The sequence below is a fragment of the Gigantopelta aegis genome, chromosome 3 (assembly GCF_016097555.1).
Source record: "Gigantopelta aegis isolate Gae_Host chromosome 3, Gae_host_genome, whole genome shotgun sequence".
Lineage (NCBI taxonomy): Eukaryota > Metazoa > Mollusca > Gastropoda > Neomphalida > Peltospiridae > Gigantopelta > Gigantopelta aegis.
In genome coordinates, this window is record NC_054701.1 from 81,278,338 (window position 1) to 81,292,903 (window position 14,566).

Sequence of the window (14,566 nt, forward strand, 5' to 3'; positions counted from 1 at the left end):
AGGATTGTTGTGGTATTAGAGCGGGACTCGTTGCCTACCGTTTGGTAGTCAGGAATTGCCAAAAAAAGACATAGGTTGGTCTCTGACTGTAATGAGAGCGTGTTTATGTCCAAATGTCCGTCTAGCTCTCTTACAGTCAGAGTACTCGGGCTAACAGTCAGAGTACTCGGGCTAGTGTGTGGGGAGGGGAGAAAGGGAGGCACAAACATCCCATCCGTATACGGGCCGGTTAAATAATATTTTAATACAAAAGATAAGCCTACCGTTTTTGGACCATTTATGATACTAGCAAACATGTGCTTTAACTAGCTTATGAATATTCCAAATACTAAAACGCAGCCAAACGATGTCCCTTCAAAATGGTTTCGATGACGTCGATTTCCTGCACGTCCGTGCAGCACGTGTTTCAGAGGTGTCGCCAAAACATACCAGCAAGGGAGGTTACTGTGTATGGGTTAATATCCGCACGAATCTGGCATCAGATCACAATTAATTTCGCTATACGTTTCTATATAGCCTTAGTGGCTATAACATTTTTTATTAATATAAGCAGGCCCGTGGATTTTTGTATGTTTAAACAAACACACCCTCTAAACCAGGCCGGAGTACACCCATTTTACACAAAAAGCACTACTTTTGCATGGGCCGGAATTACCATAAACAAGTCTTCAATGTCAACAATTTACACATGTTTACAAACTACATGCTCTCCCCTATCACTTCAGTCAAATAGTAGCCACTTCATAATCACATGTTATAATCACAGTCAAACAGCAGACTACTTGCGCGGACAATGGGAAGATAACTGTAATCTGAGGCCATCTAAGCCAGAGTACTCTGACGTCATAACCGTCCAAATGTCCGTCTAGCTCTTTTACAGTCAAAGTACTCGGGCTATACTAGCATGAATCATGATTATGGGGTGCGCTCCTTTCACTCACCCGAAGAGCCAGAGTACTCCGCACAGCAATGGAGTGAACGGGAACACTGTCTAGGACTTACTCCACCTCTGCCAGTCGATGACTTGATGCAGCGAGAAGATAAGATGGCGGACAATTCAAGTTTTGTTTTTCAGGGAAGCAGAAATTACTAATTAGCTAGCCAAATGCGAGTAACAAATTCACAAGGACTAAGTAAACAATATAACCACCAGTCCAACAGGCGACATAGTTGTTCTGATTGACTGTAGTCTGCAATTTAAAGCGTTTATTTTATGTTGAATACTTGAAACGAATGCGTGACGACACAGTGACATTTCGCCGTGAAACCTATTGTGCTTCAAATTTAGATATTTTGTGTTGTGCATGGTTCATATTTGTTGTTGTCTGCGTTGTGAGGTCCCATCCTCCTACAAAATTGTTTTTGTAAATAATTTCAGTTTGGTTTGACGTAAGAAGAAAAGTAAAAGTGTTTTGGAAATAACAATATCGCCAACGAACCTAACTGCTTCCAACTCTGTTCGGTTTGTTTTCTCGTGCACTGTTCGCGCAATCAACATCCGATTTGTTGTCGTCTGCATGTCGTTCATTTGTGAGGTTTTTCTTCACAATTTATGAACATTTTGATTGACAATAAAGTGCAGACAAGTAAGTATCTCAATACAAAACGTTACAAACCCTTAAAACCAATAATTTTGCACAGTAACGATATCTGGAGAGGGGATACAACTTGGGGTTGGGGTGGGAGGGGGAAGGTGAGGTTACAACCTCTTGCATTTTCGTCCTTGTGGTGGCGGGGGGGGGGGGGTGCTGTTGATTAGCGTTACTTTATCATTACATTAATATATTTAAAAATTGCTTTGCAAACGTTTTCATTGCTACTTGGACCAACAATGCATAATTCAGGAGCGTACCCTGATCAAAATCCTGGGGATGGGAGGGAGGGGGCACTACTTTTTTTTATGAACAAATGAAACCCTATAGGCCTACAAATTAAACCCTGAGATGTGTATGCTATTTTCTGGAGTAAAAAGAAAGAAAAACAATGAGATTGCCCCCCCCCCCCCCCCCGGAGGGTACGTCCCTGTCATTAATGCCATCAAATGTGCAAACATGATTACAGTTGGTCTACCTTCGCTCACTGAACGAAGAAACGCAGGGGCCTAAGTTAATTTTTTCACTTAAATTTATTGTACATAACACTCAAAATGAGCAGGTACAAAAACAATAACAATTACATATATGTACATTGCATAGTAAAACATGTAGGCCTATGGTTAACAAAGTAACGATATCACGACTGCACTTCTGTGCTGTGAACTTAAACAAATTCTAGTAGTTTGCTTATGAAAAATACAAATGGCGCGACTTAACTGGGTGCGACTAAACAACAACTACTACTACTACTACTACTGCTGCTGCTACTACTACTACTACTACTACTACTACATGGGGGGGGGGTCGATGGGTTCGACCGAACCCCCCCCCCCCCCGAAATAGCTTTTTTATAATTTAATATATCTGACATTATTATATTTACTCAACATAGAAATATATGCCCAATATCTCTGCAATCTATTTTGGAACCCCCCTTTTCAAAATCCTATGTACGCCCATGTACTACTACTACTACTACTACTACTACTACTACTACTCAGGAGACAGAGCAGGGGGAGGGGCTGGGGATGTCTGAATAATAAATATTATTAGTGTTAAATTATCAGGGGTGGCGCAATGGTCCAGCCAGTGCACCACGACTGGTACATCAAAGGCCGTGGTATGTGCTATCATGTCTGTGGGGTGGTGCATATAAAAGATCCCTTGCTGCTAATCACAGAGTAGCCCGTAAGTGGCGACAGCGGGTTTCCTCCCTCAGTATATGTGTGGTTCTTAACCATATGTCCGACGCCATATAACCGTAAATAAACTATTGATGCCTTGGTCACAAATGGCCTGCGGAGTGTTGGCGGCGGCCTAAGTCCCCAAATTTGCCATAACCGTGCGGTGGCCTCACGGTAGAATACGGTAGCCGTGAGGCAATCTTAAGGTTTTTTGCTTGTCGAGGGGCTTACGATTTTTTAAATTTGACATTAAACTTCTTTTCGGAAATCGCAAGGCTAGCAACCCCACCGCATGTAGTATCGCACGGTCACTGTACGGTGGCCGTGAGGTGACCTTACCCTGTCTGGTGTGCCTAGAAAATCGTACGGCAGCCGCAACAACCGTGAGGCCTCTTTATTGTCACCTCACGGTGGTCTTGCGGCCTCCGTGAGATGACCGTACGATGTTCTATATATCGTACGGGGCTTACTCCCTGTGACGGTACATGCTCTTAATTTGTTTTCGCCTGTGGCGATTTTACTTGTGTTAGAGGGCCGTGTGCAGTTTAATTGCACTTAAGCCCAGATGGGCAACTTGTTACGTAATACTTCTGCGCGACGGTCCTCGATCGGTACGCCTAATACACACCCAGCCAGGTGCGGAGGCCATGTGGCTAGTAGTTACGTAATATCTCCGGTAGGGCTGTTTATGGCCAGGAGATTGCTCGCGGTTGGCGACAGCCAGACTGACGATCAGAGAGAAATATACCGACTCTAGTAGAGGTAGAATATGAGATGATACGTGAGGTACCGCCTTGTACCCCCAGGCAAAATCCTGATTTATAATAAATAGCTAGTGTTTTAGAGATATCGAGGAGAACGAAATGGACGGCTTCCAGGGAACGTAGTCCGTTGGACTTTGGTAAATATTTTTATTTCTGCTCTGTGTATAACCTTAATGTGATTGATGTGACTTTTAAATATTTTGATACTGTATTATACCAATATTCTTTAGACAGTGTCTTCGGTCATTGGACGAAGTAAATCGTAGACTTTTTGTTCTAACATTATACGAGTATTTGGTAATATAAAGCTTAGCCAGTCATCCTAGACGACCTAGGTAAACTGTAGGTTATTGTCTTTATTGTGATAGGTACCCATATTAATTCAGTGTCACAAAGTTACTGAATGAGTAGTAAGAGTTAACTAAAAATTAACCTGTTAGGAATAGAGCTGTAATTCCTTTATTAATTAAGTTCCCCTGGAAGCGTTTCTAAATTATCACACGTTACTGAACGAGTAGTAAGGGTTAATTAAAAATTAACCAGTTAGGAATGGTGTTGTAATTCCTTTATTAATTAACTTCTCCTGGAAGCGTTTCTCAATTATCACACGTGTGGGTGTGGTGTAACGGTGAAGTGATTCGCATATTGTGTAACTAGACACCTAGAGATTAACTAATTAAGTTATCAGTTCTGGGTTGTTATTATTGCTGTTATTAATTAACTACTACGGCTGTACATTTGTCAGCGTAGATTAATACAGATTCCAAAGTGTATTGTGTTTTTGTTGTGTTTTCTAGAGAACTAACGTGCTATAATAATATATACTTATATAAGATCGTATCTCTGATCATACCTAGAGACGAGCCATACTAGGGTTTAACCGCCTGTTACAGAGAGATCTAATAGATATACAGTTAGGAGAGATATTTTGATAATCGTGTTTTATTCAGTTACGGGTATTACAGAATCCCCGTGACACTCCCATTTGGTCGAATTCCCAACTGGTCGAACTGCTAAAACAACAATAGATATGGTTCAGTCTTCTTATTGACATGCATGTTGTTACCTTAAGTCATTATAATGAACTGTTCCAGATTATTTGGAAATCGATTATTATTGTATAAATGGTATAGATATTGCTTAACGCATAAAGTATGCAAATAATATGACAAATATCCAAATGAAAATTTGTATAAACAGAGTTTTATTCACAAGAGGCCATGGAAAAACTATGAAAAAACTGGAGAAAATATGTTTATGTACGGCAACCAGTTTATGTACATTGGTCAATAAACCATTGTCCGTCTATAATCAAAACTTGTATAAACATGAAGAGGTCATGTTCATTACATACACAGGTAACCAGGCAGTGGTTATATAACAGACGAGTACTTATTTTTCGACCAATTGGGAATTCGACCTTGCGATTGCCTTGCGGTCGCCGTGAGGGCGCCTCGCGGTTTGTTAACTAGCGCCTTGCGGTCTCCTCGCGCATTTTGATTTCATGACTTTTACGATTGCCGTGCGGACCCCGTAACATTTGTGAACACTGCTTCCGCAGCCCGCAAAGCCGTGCGATTTGTAAAAATCCCATCTACAAACCGCAGACCACAGAACCGTGCGGCGGCAGCATCATATGTGACCGAGGCATGAGTGTGTCGTCCTTCCTTCCTAATTGCTAATAACAATAGGTTAGGCACTCGTACTAAACCCGTGACCGGTGCGGTGCCGAATAGCGGTTTATACAAAATATATAAAATTTATTATTTCAAACATTGTAGCATAGTCAATATAGTCAGTGATGGACTATCATCATCATTATCGTCTTATTCCGATTTCAGTATCATGATTGCTGCAGTAGCCACATCCTCAACACAAGCAGCCATGTTGGTGAAGTAACTTCCTGTTCCAAACTCATTCCTTTCACTGTCCAGAACAGAACAATTGGAACATGTCCGGGTGGGGGGGGGGGGGGTGAAAGGATTGCACCCTAAATGTCCGACGCCATATAACCGTAAATAAAATGTGTTGAGTGCGTCGTTAAATAAAACTACGGCCGTGTATTTACGACACTACAAACGGCAGTGTTTAAAAGGCCTAGACCTATATTAAAGATGCTATGATACATTATATCAACGTTGCAGACTGGCGACATCCCCCAGAACTATTTATTCAGGCACGGCGAAGCAGGGGCGGGGGGGGGGGGGGGGCTATAGTCCCCCAATAATTTTGAATCAAAACTGTTGTTGGTAGTAGATATACTCTTCCAAAAAAGTGGGGGAACTCTAATAAGAATTTACAATTGCCAAAATTATAAGGTATATTAGCTGTGGGGAATGGTTATATGATAATTATATGATAATTAGAACCGGTAGTTCAGTATTACAGTAGGTTTTATGGCCACCAAAAATCTTGAAAGACGATTGGGGTCAGAAGTGAAATTTGAAAGTTAACCTCTTTTTTTACGCCGCATGGCAAATTCAAACAATAAAAATGACTAAACAAAACAATGGCAGCTGTATGATCAACAGAATGAACACGATTGACAGAAATAATATTCCACAGTGATTAATCGACCTTCCTGGAAATTGTCAAATTCGAGAATGACACCCCACGCACGTGTACGGGGCAACTGCGTGATGCACGTGCAAACTATGGAATGGTTTCGATGTGTTGATAAACAGACCTGAACGTTCTTTACTTGGAAAGAAAAAAAATGTTTTATTTAACGACGCACTCAACACATTGTATTTACGGTTATATGGTGAAGGACCACACAGATATTGAGAGAGGAAACCCGCTGTCGCCACTTCATGGGGTACTCTTTTCGATTAGCAGCAAGGGATCTTTTATATGCACCATCCCACAGACAGGGTAGTACACACCACGGCCTTTGATATACCAGTCGTGGTGCACTGGCAGGAACAAGAAATAGTCCAATAGGCTCACCGACGTTCTTTACTAGGATGTCTGTGGTCAAAACGTATATTCAGTCTAATAGTTGATATTAACATTAATATTTCAGGTTCCCCATCTTTTTTGAAGAGTATATTAAGGCAGAGATGAAATTTACTTGTAGAATGCAGGTTTATGCATTTCAGGACACCTAGTTTTGAAATTTTTACAGGGGAAAATACCCCCGAACCCCCTAGAAACTTTGCTTTGCACTCTCGATCTCATTCAGCCCCCACCCCACCCCCACCCCCATGTCTACTTGCTTCCACCGTGCCTGTTATTAGCATTTGTTTTGAAATGTAAACACTATTTATGCCCATAAGAAATTATACAACCAAACCCATTTTTATTCTTCGTCTTATTTTAATTCACAGATACCCTATTACAATTAAGTAACTGTCCCAAGATTGGGACAGGAAAGGAAGGAAGGAAGGAAATGTTTTATTTAGTGTGTTGAATGCGTCTTTAAATAAAACATTTCCTTTCTTCCTTCCTTTTCTGTCCCAATCCAGGGGGAAAGGGACAGGTCATCTACATGACTCAGGAATGATGTGGGCTGACAACCAAACAATTTAATTTTCTATTAGAAAAAAATGATTGAAGAATCCTAGCTTACTGGACAATCAACAGAATTGAGCGCGTTCATCTGAGGCAAAAACACGGAGGCGGGATTTGCTTGCGTCGTAGGATCGAACCACCTCGATGGATCAGTTCAACTGTTTGGATTTTTTTCTCTCTTTTTTAACCAGTGCACTACAACAGGTCAAAGGCTGTAGTATGTGCTTTCATGTCTGTGGGAAAGTGCATATAAAACATCCCTTGTTATACGTTAGGAAAAATGTATCGGGTTTCCGCTGATGACTACGTGTCAGATTTACCAAATGTTTGACATCCAATAGCTGATGATTAATTAATCAATGTGCTCTAGTGGTGTCGTTAAACAAAAAGACTTTTAAACTGTCGTTATCTTTACCGACGCCATATAAACGTAAATATAAATATATTGAATATGTCCTTAAGTCAAACATATATTGTTTTTATTCCTGGGCTCATTTGACTAGACTACTTCTTGTTCCAGCCGGTACACCACTATTGGTTTATTACAGATCGCGGTGTTATGTGTGCTGTCCAGTCTGTGGTAAGGTACATATAAAAGACCCTAGCTTAATTGCTACTAATGGAAAAATATAGCGGGTTTCCTCTCTAAAGACTGTATATCCTATTTACCAAATGTTTGATATCTAATAGCCGATGATGAATAAATCAATGTGCTCTAGTGGTGTCGTTAAACAAAAACAAAATTATTATAAATGCCTGGGTGGCGTAGTGGGTAAGCCATTAGTATATTTTTGAAGCTAAATAACGTTAAACAAAATTAACAAACTTTCACAGTAATTTAGCCATACTGAACGCGACTCTTTACAACGTGCAGGCACATGACATGAGAGAGAGAGAGAGAGAGAGAGAGAGAGAGAGAGAGAGAGAGAGAGAGAGAGAGAGGGGGGGGGGGGGGGGGTAATAACCATAAATATAATCTAAAATGCGAGAAAAAAACACCCCAAAAACCAAACATATAAAATGTATGTAAAAATGGGGGAAAAAGCAACTCCAACAATATATAAATGTTATGTGAAAAGCAAAACAACAACAACAAACAAAAAACCCAAACAAACAACAAAATATTTATGTAAAAATAGTGAAATACAGCACAGTAACTGTAATAGAGCACTTTCAAACAACACTATATACTTCACAATACTTGTAAAAGGTCGTGGTTTTCAATTATTATTTTTGTACTACAATTAGATTTTATAAACAAAACAGCAAATATTATTGTCACGGTAAGAACATAACTAATCAGTGCACTTTGACAAATAAATTTTTTTTTTTTAAAATCTTCTGTATTTGATATTAAAATATTGTATCTCAAATACGTATTTATAAATGTTTTATGTGTTTTTAAAAAGGTATTTTATTTTAAGCCCATAGCGTTAAGCTTACAGAATATTATGTTTCATATTACATGTAAGCCAGTAGAGATAATTTTAATCGGATTGCATATAAAGAGAACTAAAATACATTTTCGTAATAGGATACAGGATATGACATTAAATCTTTCCTTAGAAATAAATAGATTTCTTAAAACCATATTATTATTATTTTAAACAAATATAAATTACATTTGAAATTTCTAAGCGTGGGTGCTCATATATATAATGATAAAAGAAAACAAGTGTACAGTATATAGGAAAGGAAATGTTTTATTTAACAACGCACTCAACACATTTTATTTACGGTTATATGGCGTCAGACATATGGTTAAAGACCAAACAGATATAGAGAGGAAACCCGCTGTTGCCACTTCATGGGCTACTCTTTTCGATTAGCAGCAAGGGATCTTTTATATGCACTATCCCACAGACAGGATAACACATACCATGGCCTTTGATATACCAGTCGTGGTGCACTGTACAGTATTATATGTATTTAAAAATAATAATTAAGAAATAATATCCTTTTACATGTTTCAATTATTCATCTGCAGAAAGGAACTGCTATATTATAAAGAAATGAACAGGCACGGCGGAAGCATGTAGACATTGGCCTGATTGTGTGTGTGTGTGTGGGGGGGGGGGGGGGGGGGGGCTGACTAAGATCGAGGGCGCAAAACAAAGTACTTTTTTCCTAATTGAAAATTAAATGGTTTGGTTGTCAACCCACATCATTCATGGGTCATATAGACGACCTGTCCTTTTTTCCCTGGATTGGGACAGTTACTTAATTGTAATAGTGTATCTGTGAATTAAAATAATAAGAACAAAAATTGGTTTGGTTGTATAATTTCTTATGGACAAAACAAAATAATGCTAATAACAGGTACGGCCGAAGAAAGTAGACATGGGGAGATCGAGAGCGCAAAGCAAAGTTTTTAGGGGGATTCGTGGGGTATGCTCCCTCATAAAATTTGAAAATTAGATGTTCTGTAATGCATTTTCCTGCACTCTACTCGACTGGTATATCAAAGGCCATGGTATGTACTACCCTGTCTGTGGGATGGTGCATATAAAAGATCCTTGCTGCTAATCGAAAAAGAGTAGCCCGTGAAGTGGCGACAACGGGTTTCCTCTCTCAATATCTGTGTGGTCCTTAACCATGTCTGACGCCATATAACCGTAAATAAAATGTGTTGAGTGCGTCGTTAATATTTACTACCAGTACAGTTTTGGTTCAGAATTATGTGCCTGAATGAATGCCACAAACTTGTCATGTTACTATTTTATAACGTGAAAACAGACGACAAAAACCAAAACCAAGTTATTGCATGGGTAGTTATTATTCTTTAAAATATTTATTTAAAAGATCCCTTGCTGCTATTCTAAAAGAGTAGCCCATAGAGTGACCGCAACGGGTTTCCTCTCTCATTATCTGTGTGGTCCTTAGACATATGCCCGACGCAATAAAACCGTTTAAAATAAGCACGTGTTTGAATGCGTCGTTAGATAAAAAAAAGAAAAAAAGAGAAGAGTTTTTCCTTCCTTGTCCAGTGACTCCTTAAAAGGTATTTGTATTGACAATGACCAGCTAACAATAGTATCAACAATCACGTTCAATTTTAAGTACAGGCTATATTTAGCCTGTCCATGATTTCGTGTGCGTCACAGCGAGGTTACTTGAAGTGATTTAGCCCAAACAATGTGCGACTCTCCATGACAATTCACGTCTCCACGAATATTAATCTAAGATGTTGAATAAGTTATGTATGTAACGTCACACACACTTGTTGGAAATACCCTGTGACGTCACAGTGACTAACTGAAGCAAACTTTATTACGAAGAAAAACTCTTGGCGGAAATCCAAAAACAAAAAGAAGAGTCAAGCGAACTCGTGTGTCCGTGTTGACAGAAATAACCCGACAATATAAGTTATCAGAAGGTGCTGTTCAAAATACCGTTGGCGAAAGTATTAGTCTGTAAGTATGTTTTGAAAATGTTTTGGGTGACCTTTCGTTCTGTTTACTTGTTAAACAGTGATGTGTTTACTTGTAAAACTGACAGTGACATCCTTTGTAAGTTTTACACTCAACCAGGAACTGTTTAACAAAACACTGTGGTTGTCAAAATGTGTCCGTTGTATATTACCGGCCTTGGTGGCGTTGTGACAGGCCATCGGTCTACAGGCTGGTAGGTAATGGGTTCGGATCCCAGTCGAGGCATGGGATTTTTGAGTGAGTGCTCCGCAAGGCTCAATGGGTAGGTGTAAACCACTTGCACGGACCAGTGATCCATAACTGGTTCAACAAAGGCCATGGTTTGTGCTATCCTGCCTGTGGGAAGCGCAAATAAAAGATCCCTTGCTGCTAATCAGAAGAGTAGCCCATGTAGTGGCGACAGCGGGTTTCCTCTCAAAATCTGTGTGGTCCTTAACCATATGTCTGACACCATATAACCGTAAATAAAATGTGTTGAGTGCGTCATTAAATAAAACATTTCTTTCTTTCTTTCCGTTGTATATTGCACGACACAACACATCGACACATGACATGTACACAGTTATACTTAAGCAGTCATATCTTTACAATGAAACAACAGATATATATTATTATTATTATTATTTCAAAACATTTTGCTTATAAAATATCCGTTTGGTGTGTGGCATTAAGTTTTTATTTACAAGTAGTGTTAATTTTTGTCTTAATTGTTTAAAAATAATATCTAAATGGGTATTGTTGTACTGTATAACAATAAAATAAAAACTTATGAGCTAAATAATAGTAACATTTTATATCTGATGTTAAACATTATTTATTTTTTTGTTTTTGACATTATGTAGAATATCAATGTAGTAGGGCAGGGCACAGGGGTAGGGGATGTAGGGGAGGGATGTGGTGGGGGTTGTGTGCTAGAATAAAATCATGTAACTGATCCGCTTCTCTCTGAACTGTAGTCCGAAAGGATGATGTGGAGTCAAATGTAAATTCTAAGTATGGGGAGTAACTGATCACCATGTGACCCCTCAATTGTTTTCACAGTGAAATCTGAGAAGGGGGATTTTAACTGCATTATTTTTCATTTTAACTTGATTTTTGTGTTTGAAGCCTTGTTTATAAATATATACAATTAACTATTAAGGTTCATGTATTTAATCTGGGACATATATCTTAGCTGTCTGTCATGGACAACACTGTTGCTAGTGACAGAGATGTCAATATTTACAAGCAGGGCACAATATTATCAGTGAAATTCTGCTATGGTGATTGCTATTTACAAAACACTCGTCTTTTGACGAGTAGATTATTTGCCAGCACTTATCTATCATTATGGCATAATTTTTATTTTATGTACAGTATCAGTCAGCATCTGACTGTCAGACAACACTATAAATTGATGATCCTAACTACAAACTCCTGGTTTAGGACTGTTTGTTTTGTGTACAGTGTCAATCAGCGTCTGACTAGACAACACTGATGATCCTAACTACAAACTCCTGGTTTAGGACTGTTTATTTTGTGTACAGTGTCAGTCAGCGTCTGAGTGTCAGACAACACTATAAACTGATGATCCTAACTACAAACTCCTGGTTTAGGACTGTTTGTTTTGTGTACAGTATCAGTCAGCGTCTGACTGTCAGACAACACTATAAATTGATGATCCTAACTACAAACTCCTGGTTTAGGACTGTTTGTTTTGTGTACAGTGTCAGTCAGCATCTGACTGTCAGACAACACTATAAATTGATGATCCTAACTACAAACTCCTGGTTTAGGACTGTTTGTTTTGTTTAACACCACTAGACCATATTGATTTACTAATCATTGGTTAATGGATATCAAACATTTGGTTATTTTGACATATAGTCTTAGTGAGGAAATCCACTACATTTTTTCCATTAGTAGCAAGCCTTAACGGCATGCATTCGACATGTATGACAGCAATGCGACGGTAATTCAATTTCTGGAAGATCTGTAATTTGTTATTTTAACTTTGTAAAGTCTTTGAACCAAACCGACAATGCGTGTCAATTTGAATACACATGCCAGTTCAGTGCCGAAAGACACGTAGACTATCCCAAGAGCTGAGTTCAGCCAGATCGAGCGAAAACAAAACATTCGCTACACTGGTTTGTGCACTTCACGTTAAACCAAATGGACACGACGGACACCAATCAAATAGTTCGCGAACGTTAGGAAGAACGTTCATTGGCTGAACCGAGGAAAGCTCTCGACGCGAATATACGTCACGCTTCAGAGTCAGCTGACACCCACATGTCAAGAGGCTTCGTTGCGGACATTGAACAATATGATTACACAGAAGTAAATTTGTAGAAAAACAATAGTTGTTTGCATCAATGAATACCTAACGGCAGTTTCATTTATTTCCTTTGTCTTTGTTAATTTTGTACCTATGGTCGAGAGATCGCGATCGCGGGAAATGAACATGCAGTATAAATTTATACAATTTTACAATAATCATATTTGTTAAATAATGTTAGATATATATTTGTAAGAATGTGAGGTGACATTTAATAATTTAGCTGGATTTTAAAAAGACCGTAAATTTTTATTTTATTAACGGTTTTTTTGTTGTTGTTTTTTTAAATTTTGTAAATGGAATATACTGTGAAGTCGGCATTCTTAGCCTAGGTATTTACAAGCAGAAATCAACAGCAACAACATGGTACAAGTTATGAAATTGTTCGGGGTGGGGAATTGGTGGGCTACTTTAAAAAAAGCACGATTAACTGGACTGAAGGCAAACACTTAACTGTTTTCAACTCACTACCCCACTTATTTTGGTTTGATTTGTGTTATACTGATGTTAAAAATGTAAGCGCCTTAAAAAAATCCTGGGGAAAGGCCTGCAAGGGATCTTTTATATGCATCATCCCATGGACAGGGTAGCACAAACCACGGCCTTTAATATACAAGTCGTGGTGCACTGGCTGGAACGAAAAATAGCCAAATAGGCTCACTGATGGGGATCGATCCCAGACCGACCACGCATCAAGCAGGCACTTTACCACTGGGCTATATCCCGCCTCTGGGACAGTTTGTGAATCATGCATATGGAACGTCACATTCGGAATTTTCAACTGTTTAATACTTTCTTATTAACAGTGATTCAAATACATCCATATTATACTCAGGATATATATGTTGCCTAGCTAGTGATTGTATTCATTTACTAGCCAGTTGGCAAGTAAATAAAAAGTGCTGCTTAGTTTCCGGATAAATGGTCATACTCTAAGCTATTGCACCGTCAAAATCCAGTCAAGATAGTACCCCACACAGGGATGCAAACCCAGTACCTATCAGTCTTTGATTTGTCCACGAGTATGAATTGATGTCAAATCCTACAAAAAGTCACCACTACCTAATATCTGGAGCATTGAGGGGGCACAATCTCTGGTGTGGGGTCACAGTTTTTAGTGGGGGGGGGGGGGGCACAAACCAGATTTTTACCTTTTTGACAATAGAGTAAGACCCCAAAAACATACATTTTTGTGTTCAGTTTAGGTGAGGGACACCCTCCCCCCGCCCTGCCACCATCCAGTTTGTACAGTCCTGCCACCAAAGCCTATAATTGCATCAAGAGAAACCTGATTGTAAAGCCAAGCTGTGTACACTTGAGAATGTTCAACACCGAACCTGTTACCTGTCGTGTAACTGCATGCTTCAACAGGCCCATATGAACAATATCTGGATTTGTTGGGGTACAAATGTCAATGTCTAGGGAACTTCACAGCCTCGAGGGGTGGGGGGCACAAACCAGATTTTTATCTTTAATATATATATAGTGGGACAAAAACATGCATTTTTGTCCTTAAATGGGAAGGGGGAGGGGAAGCACCCTTTCAGCCTGCTGCTAAAACTCATAATTGCATTAAGAAAAACCTGATTATAAAACCAAGCTGTGTGCACTTCAGGCTGTTTAACACATAACCTGTTAACTGTTGTAACTGCAGGCTTCATTTAACAAGCCGAAGAACGTGTTTTTCTCCTTGTTGCATGATTCAGCTGATTCATTACACAATTCCTGCCAGCCCAGAGAAGGATCAACAACCGTAGCT

General features: G+C 39.2%; 1 protein-coding gene across 1 annotated transcript in view; it reads left to right on the top strand.

Moving 5' to 3' along the window:
- The first annotated feature begins 10,224 nt into the window (after positions 1-10,224).
- Positions 10,225-14,566, top strand: part of LOC121369154 (protein kinase C delta type-like) — a 99,421-nt gene continuing 95,079 nt past the window's right edge. The window contains exon 1 of the mRNA XM_041494036.1: positions 10,225-10,469. The gene's annotated coding sequence lies outside the window, so the exon portion shown is untranslated. The remainder of the gene's footprint in view (positions 10,470-14,566) is intronic.